Source organism: Pristiophorus japonicus, chromosome 9 (genome assembly GCF_044704955.1).
Source record: "Pristiophorus japonicus isolate sPriJap1 chromosome 9, sPriJap1.hap1, whole genome shotgun sequence".
NCBI lineage: Eukaryota > Metazoa > Chordata > Chondrichthyes > Pristiophoridae > Pristiophorus > Pristiophorus japonicus.
This window is the reverse complement of record NC_091985.1, coordinates 156,709,574-156,718,222: the sequence shown is the minus strand read 5'-3', so window position 1 is coordinate 156,718,222 and position 8,649 is coordinate 156,709,574.

Genomic DNA, 8,649 nt, shown 5'->3' with positions numbered 1-8,649 from the left:
CTGCCTGACCTGCCTACCTGGAACAGCCTCGAAATGACTGCCTGGGAAATCAGGGCGGTCCAGCCATCCCATCGGCAAGGATGTAAGTGTGATTGTTTATTCTTTTAATTTTTTTTAGCAATTTGTCTTGTGTTGGCATGGGCAATGTTTTGGGAATGTTTTTGTGTTTTTCTTTTAAGCTCCTCCTGCGCCCCGCCACCCCCCCCCCCTGCCCCCACACCGCAGGCCTCTCGCGGAGCGCTCCCGGACCTTTAGCTCAGGAGTTTCCCATCCTAGCGCCAAGAGAGGTGTACAACGCCTCCCTTAGTGCTGCGCTCTCTGATGCAGGGCCCAGCTGCCCAAACTTTACTATTGAGGTGCAAGCTATTCCCGGTCGTCATCTTTCCCACCCGCCGCTATTATCGCCCCAAAACCATCAAAGCCTAAAATCCAGCCCTACAAGTTGTTGTTATTGTTGTAGTTGTGGTAAAACAATTTTGTCTATTTGTCTTGCTGTGTAGTTTTATGCCTGAACACTGGCTGTCATTTGGGCTGCAATTACTGTGCAATTGTATGATCCAGCTGGTTAATTAATCAAACAGAGTGCCATTAACAATATTACACTGTGATTGTATCATCACAGCATGGATAAAACCATGTGCCTTTACAACGTATAAACTATTGAGTACAAAAGTTATTTAGGTAAAATTAATTGGATATGTAATAGTATATTTTAAAGGGTGAGTATGCCAGAGTTTGTTTCACACAAAATGCTTTATTTTAAAACATGTCATTATTTTCTCAGTGATGGAATCAAAATAATTGCATAATTTACATTAACATGATTCAATTTTCCCGTTGAAATGTCTTTTAATTTGGGCTAAAACTTGCGGTTGGAGATTTCTCATGGGCAGTGTCTCCGACCAGAAAATATTTTACGGAAGTACCTTGTGGTCCCGGAAGAAAGTAGACTTGCGGTCCAAGGCCTAGATGCACAGCCCAGCGCAGAGGCCCACGTATCCCAGGAACATACGGGCATCCTGGGATCACATGGGCCTGGACCACCAATCACAATGTAGTATTCTCATTGATAATAATGGTGAGCTCCGTTTGTACGAGCTCCCATTATCATCAATGAGAATAACCCCCAAAACACAGAAACACAATATAATAAATAAAAAAAAACACCTCACATATTTAAAATTAATTGAAATTAAATTAAATTAAGTATTTTCGGAAAATGTTAATTTTTTTGAAAATGTTTTAAAAATATTTTAATAGGGTTAACAATCAGCTTACCTTAATGGACTTACCGAAATTAAAAAATTAGTGATAATTTTTTTTATCTTTTAAAACTCTTACGTAAGAGTTTTAAGGACATTTGCTGGGCAATAATTGCGCAAATAGCCTAAAGCTCTTCTCCTGGAGATACATTGGTGCTGGTAGTGCCAAATTTCGGCGCATGACCTTTACGCTCCTAAACCCGGAACTTGCAGGGCCTCTTCTGCCCGTGCACACAACGTACGCACCTGGAGAGGCCGGAATTTAATATATCTTGCTGCATCTAAAGCCTGGGCTTTGACTGGATGTTGGAGAGAGGATTCAACCATGTTGACTTTACAGCATGCAATATGTGCAGCAATAGGAGGTTTTGAGAGTTTATCCACTTCTTCCAAAAGACATTGAAAGAAACTAGACTTTAAATTCATAAAGCTCATCTTTAAATGCATTAAATTAGGAATGTGAAAATGGGTGCTACCAATGGTAGGTGAGTATCTGAGAATGCAAAATGAGCTGCAAATGAATCAGGGGAGGAGGCTGATGGGTGGAAGCATGGTGGGAAGGTGACATTTAATGGTCTAAAAGGGGGTTTGGAAGCTTAGGTCCTATTATCCTGTGCCTCATCCCTCAAAGCTGCTAGATCATGCACCCCTTCATAATGTCAATGCCAGATAGCCGCAATTCTCCAATAATGCAGACTCTGCCTCCCAATGCCCCAAAACCCCTTCCCCAGACTTGCTGGATGCCAGCCAAACTCAGACTTCCCCTTTCCCACACCCAGGGTTTGTCTCGTGCTCACAAATCCCTCAACTCTATTCCCAGTACTCTATGATCCCTGGACCACCCACGATGCTCCCAGATCTTGAACACCACCACCCCAAATTCTTCCACACCTCAGGACTCCTCTCTGTGATGGCAGATCCCAGGGACTGGTCAGTATACCTGGAAACCTCCTTCCCCAACCCTTACAGTGCTCCCAGACCTTAAAACCTCCTAAAAATACTGCTAGACCCTCATACCCCAACCCAGTACTGCCAAAGCCTCAGCCTCCAACAACGTGCTGTCAGATTTCAAGGCTGTTCTCAAGTACCGACAAGTCAGTGTCTCTGGTAATACGACTTGACACAGCACCATTGTTCATGTAAATCCTCTGACTCACTGTGAACAACACCATGAGAGATCTTCTAGAAATTGGTGGGAAAAATGTAGTATTAGCAATTCCACTGGAGCGTCGGCGGCAGTCGGGAGCAGCGTCGGAGGTGCGTGGAGAGGCCTATAAAAGGCACAGCAGGGAGTCCGGGGCCCAGCGGCAGTCGGGAGCAGCGTCGGAGGTGCGTGGAGAGGCCTATAAAGGCACAGCAGGGAGTCCGGGGCCCAGCGTCGGCGGCAGTCGGGAGCAGCGTCGAGGAGGTCCGTGGAGAGGCCTATAAAAGGCACAGCAGGGAGTCCAGGGTGCAGCGTCGAGGAGGTCCGTGGAGAGGCCTATAAAAGGCGAGCCGGTGCAGCTACAGGGAGAAGGCAAAAAAGAAGTAGAAAGAAACAGAAAGGTGACGTCACAGCTAAGGGGGTAAGTGATTGGCTGGTGGTTGGTGAGTAGTTTTTCTTTTTTCTTTTCGATAACAGTGAGTAAACTTTAGCATTGTTGTTGCTTATCTAAGAGTTAAGTCATGGCAGGACAGATCGGTCACGTGTTATGCTCCTCCTGTACCATGTGGGAACTCAGGGACGACTCCAGTGTTCCTGAAGACTACGTGTGCGGGAAGTGTATCCGCCTCCAGCTCCTGACGGATCGTGTTGCGGAGTTGGAGCTGAGGGTGGATTCACTCTGGAGCATCCATGATGCTGAGAATGACGTGAGTAGCACGTGTAGCGAGTTGGTCGTACCGCAAGTAAAGGGTCCACAGCCAGCTAGGGAATGGAAGACCAGCAGGAAGAGTAGTGCAAGGAAGTCCCCTGTGGTCATCCCCCTGCAAAACAGATACACTGCTTTGAGTACTGTTGAGGGGGATGACTCATCAGGGGAGGGCAGCAGCAGCCAAGTTCATGGCACCGTGGCTAGCTCTATTACACAGGAGGGCAGGAAAAAGAGTGGGAGAGCGATAGTGATAGGGAATTCAATTGTAAGGGGAATAGATAGGCGTTTCTGCGGCCGCAACCGAGACTCCAGGATGGTATGTTGCCTCCCTGGTGCAAGGGTCAAGGATGTCTCTGAGCGGGTGCAGGACATTCTAAAAATGGAGGGAGAACAGCCAGTTGTCATGGTGCACATTGGTGCCAACGACATAGGTAAAAAAAGGGATGAGGTCCTACGAAACGAATTTACGGAGCTAGGAGCTAAATTAAAAAGTAGAACCTCAAAAGTAAAGTAGTAATCTCAGGATTGCTACCAGTGCCACGTGCTAGTCAGAGTAGGAATCGCAGGATAGTGCAGATGAATACGTGGCTTGAGCAGTGGTGCAGCAGGGAGGGATTCAAATTCCTGGGGCATTGGAACCGGTTCTGGGGAGGTGGGACCAGTACAAACCGGACGGTCTGCACCTGGGCAGGACCAGAACCAATGTCCTCGGGGGAGTGTTTGCTAGTGCTGTTGGGGAGGAGTTAAACTAATATGGCAGGGGGATGGGAACCAATGCAGGGAGACAGAGTGAAACAAAAAGGAGACAAAAGCAAAAGACAGAAAGGAGATGAGAAAAAGTGGAGGGCAGAGAAACCCAAGGCAAAGAACAAAAAGGGCCACTACAGCAAAATTCTAAAAGGACAAAGGGTGTTAAAAAAGCAAGCCTGAAGGCTTTGTGTCTTAATGCAAGGAGTATCCATAATAAGGTGGATGAATTAACTGTGCAAATAGATGTTAACAAATATGATGTGATTGGGATTACAGAGACGTGGCTCCAGGATGATCAGGGCTGGGAACTCAACATCCAGGGGTATTCAACATTCAGGAAGGATAGAATAAAAGGAAAAGGAGGTGGGGTAGCATTGCTGGTTAAGGAGGAGATTAATGCAATAGTTAGGAAGGACATTAGCTTGGCTGATGTGGAATCTATATGGGTAGAGCTGCAGAACACCAAAGGGCAAAAAACGTTAGTGGGAGTTGTGTACAGACCTCCAAACAGTAGTAGTGATGTTGGGGAGGGCACCAAACAGGAAATTAGGGGTGCATGCAATAAGGGTGCAGCAGTTATAATGGGTGACTTTAATATGCACATAGATTGGGCTAACCAAACTGGAAGCAATATGGTGGAGGAGGATTTCCTGGAGTGCATAAGGGATGGTTTTCTAGACCAATATGTCGAGGAACCAACTAGGGGGGAGGCCATCTTAGACTGGGTGTTGTGTAATGAGAGAGGATTAATTAGCAATCTCGTTGTGCGAGGCCCCTTGGGGAAGAGTGACCATAATATGGTGGAATTCTGCATTAGGATGGAGAATGAAACAGTTAATTCAGAGACCATGGTCCAGAACTTAAAGAAGGGTAACTTTGAAGGTATGAGGCGTGAATTGGCTAGGATAGATTGGCGAATGATACTGAAGGGGTTGACTGTGGATGGGCAATGGCAGACATTTAGAGACCGCATGGATGAACTACAACAATTGTACATTCCTGTCTGGCATAGAAATAAAAAAGGGAAGGTGGCTCAACTGTGGCTATCAAGGGAAATCAGGGATAGTATTAAAGCCAAGGAAGTGGCATACAAATTGGCCAGAAATAGCAGCGAACCCGGGGACTTGGGAGAAATTTAGAACTCAGCAGAGGAGGACAAAGGGTTTGATTAGGGCAGGGAAAATGGAGTACGAGAAGAAACTTGCAGGGAACATTAAGACGGATTGCAAAAGTTTCTATAGATATGTAAAGAGAAAAAGGTTGGTAAAGACAAACGTAGGTCCCCTGCAGTCAGAATCAGGGAAAGTCATAACGGGGAACAAAGAAATGGTGGACCAATTGAACAAGTACTTTGGTTCGGTATTCACTAAGGAGGACACAAACAACCTTCCGGATATAAAAGGGGTCAGAGGGTCTAGTAAGGAGGAGGAACTGAGGGAAATCCTTATTAGTCGGGAAATTGTGTTGGGGAAATTGATGGGATTGAAGGCCGATAAATCCCCAGGGCCTGATGGACTGCATCCCAGAGTACTTAAGGAGGTGGCCTTGGAAATAGCGGATGCATTGACAGTCATTTTCCAACATTCCATTGACTCTGGATCAGTTCCTATCGAGTGGAGGGTAGCCAATGTAACCCCACTTTTTAAAAAAGGAGGGACGGAGAGAGAAAACAGGGAATTATAGACCGGTCAGCCTGACATCGGTAGTGGGTAAAATGATGGAATCAATTATTAAGGATGTTATAGCAGCGCATTTGGAAAGAGGTGACATGATAGGTCCACGTCAGCATGGATTTGTGAAAGGGAAATCATGCTTGACAAATCTTCTGGACTTTTTTGAGGATGTTTCCAGTAGAGTGGACAAGGGAGAACCAGTTGATGTGGTATATTTGGACTTTCAGAAGGCTTTCGACAAGGTCCCACACAAGAGATTAATGTGCAAAGTTAAAGCACATGGGATTAGGGGTAGTGTGCTGACATGGATTGAGAACTGCATGTCAGACAGGAAGCAAAGAGTAGGAGTAAATGAGTACTTTTCAGGATGGCAGGCAGTGACTAGTGGGGTACCGCAAGGTTCTGTGCTGGGGCCCCAGCTGTTTACACTGTACATTAATGATTTAGACGAGGAGATTAAATGTAGTATCTCCAAATTTACGGATGACACTAAGTTGGGTGGCAGTGTGAGCTGCGAGGAGGATGCTATGAGGCTGCAGAGCGACTTGGATAGGTTAGGTGAGTGGGCAAATGCATGGCAGATGAAGTATAATGTGGATAAATGTGAGGTTATCCACTTTGGTGGTAAAAACAGAGAGACAGACTATTATCTGAATGGTGACAGATTAGGAAAAGGGGAGGTGCAACGAGACCTGGGTGTCATGGTACATCAATCATTGAAGGTTGGCATGCAGGTACAGCAGGCGGTTAAGAAAGCAAATGGCATGTTGGCCTTCATAGCGAGGGGATTTGATTACAGGGGCAGGGAGGTGTTGGTACAGTTGTACAGGGCCTTGGTGAGGCTACACCTGGTGTAGTGTGTACAGTTTTGGTCTCCTAACCTGAGGAAGGACATTCTTGCTATTCAGGGAGTGCAGCGAAGGTTCACCAGACTGATTCCCGGGATGGCGGGACTGACCTATCAAGAAAGACTGGATCAACTGGGCTTGTATTCATTGGAGTTCAGAAGAATGAGAGGGGATCTCATAGAAAAGTTTAAAATTCTGATGGGTTTAGACAGGTTAGATGCAGGAAGAATGTTCCCAATGTTGGGGAAGGCCAGAACCAGGGGTCACAGTCTAAGGATAAGGGGTAAGCCATTTAGGACCGAGATGAGGAGAAACTTCTTCACCCAGAGAGTGGTGAACCTGTGGAATTCTCTACCACAGAAAGTTGTTGAGGCCAATTCACTAAATATATTCAAAAAGGAGTTAGATGAAGTCCTTACTACTAGGGGGATCAAGGGGTATGGCGAGAACGCAGGAATGGGGTACTGAAGTTGCATGTTCAGCCATGAACTCATTGAATGGCGGTGCAGGCTAGAAGGGCCGAATGGTCTACTCCTGCACCTATTTTCTATGTTTCTATGTAAGTAAGGGAGGTATGTGCTCTTTAATGTGAAGCAAAATGTGAGGATATTACAACTATTTTTGTTCCCTTCATTTTAAGAAAAATTGCTTTGTTCGAACAACAGTGTGCCTGTTAAATTGTGGAATAAACAATTTGTCCTCCAATTCTCTTCCTTTTCCTCCTTTCCGCTTTGGAAAGTTTCTGCCTAATGGTCAATGTAATGTATTTGCTTCAAGGGTTCTTTCGTTAGCAATTCATAGCAACACATTGCTATTAAGAACTTTTCAGAACTAGTTGGTTTATTAACAAAGGTTTAATAATCACACTACACATTACCAGTTCATCCATTAGGCTCACAACCACCTGCCTCATCGTGGATCCCCTGGGATTTTTTTGAGTCTTGTGAACATCACGCGACTGGCTAAGTCACTCCCAACTCAACAGCTCTACAACTATTTTGCATTGTACCTGTGAAACAATAATCCTTAAATCAAGTGTTCCCTGATTAAAGGGTGGGAGGGAGGTGGAGGGGCACTAAAACCGACAAACTTAAACAAATTAAACTTTAGACATTATGTGGTTCAAATTAAAATTTGGTTGCCGGGGGTGATGATGCACTCCAGTCCCTCTGGCGCCCACCTCTCACGGAAGGCCGTGACCATACCGGTGGACACTGCGTGCTCCATCTCCAGGGACACCCTGGTTCGGATGTAACCGCGGAAGAGAGGCAGGCAGTCAGGCTGAATGACCCCCTCGACCGCCCGCTGCTTGGACTGGTTGATGGCCACCTTGGCCATGCCCAGGAGCAGTCCGATGAGGAGGCCTTCCGACCTGCCCGCTCCCCTCCGCACAGGGTGCCCAAAGATCAGGACTGTGGGACTGAAGTGCAACGAGAATTTGAGGAGCAGCCCCTTCAAATATTGGAAGAGAGGCTACAACCTCGTACATTCAATAAAAACGTGGAACACGGACTCCTCTAGACTGCAGAAATTACAGCTGCCTGCGAGCCCGTGAACTGACTTAAAAACTTATTGCACGGGACTGCTCCGTTCAACACCCTCCAGGCCTAGTCCTCAATAAATAAAGGGAGGACTCTCAACAGCTCTACAACTATTTTGTAGACACAATAACCAAGTGCCCCCTGATTAAAGGGGGGGTCACACTCCAAAAACTTTTCAAGTGCCCCCTTTTTTTAGGGCGCCAAAAATACAAATTATACAAGTGCCACCTGGCTAACAGCAGTGCGGGGGGGGCACTAAAACCAACAAAATTAGACAAATTAAACTTTAGACATGTGGTTCGAATTAAAATTTGGTTGCCGGCGGTGATGATGCACTCCAGTCCCTCTGGCCCCCACCTCTCGTGGGAGGCCGCAAGCTTACCGGTGGACACCGCGTGCTCCATCGCCAGTGACACCCTGGCTCAGATGTAACTGTGGAAGAGAGGCAGGCAGGCAGGCTGAATGAACCCCTCGACCGCTCGCTGCCTGGACCGGCTGATGGCCCCCTTGGCCATGCCCAGGAGCAGTCCCACGAGGAGGTCTTCCGACCTACCTGCTCCCCTCCGCACAGGGTGTCCAAAGATCAGGAGTGTGGGACTGAAGTGCAACCAGAATTTGAAGAGCAGCCCCTTCAAATATTGGAAGAGGGGCTGCAACTTCGCACATTCAATAAAAACGTGGAACACGGACTCCTCTAGACCGCAGAAATTACAGGCGGCCTG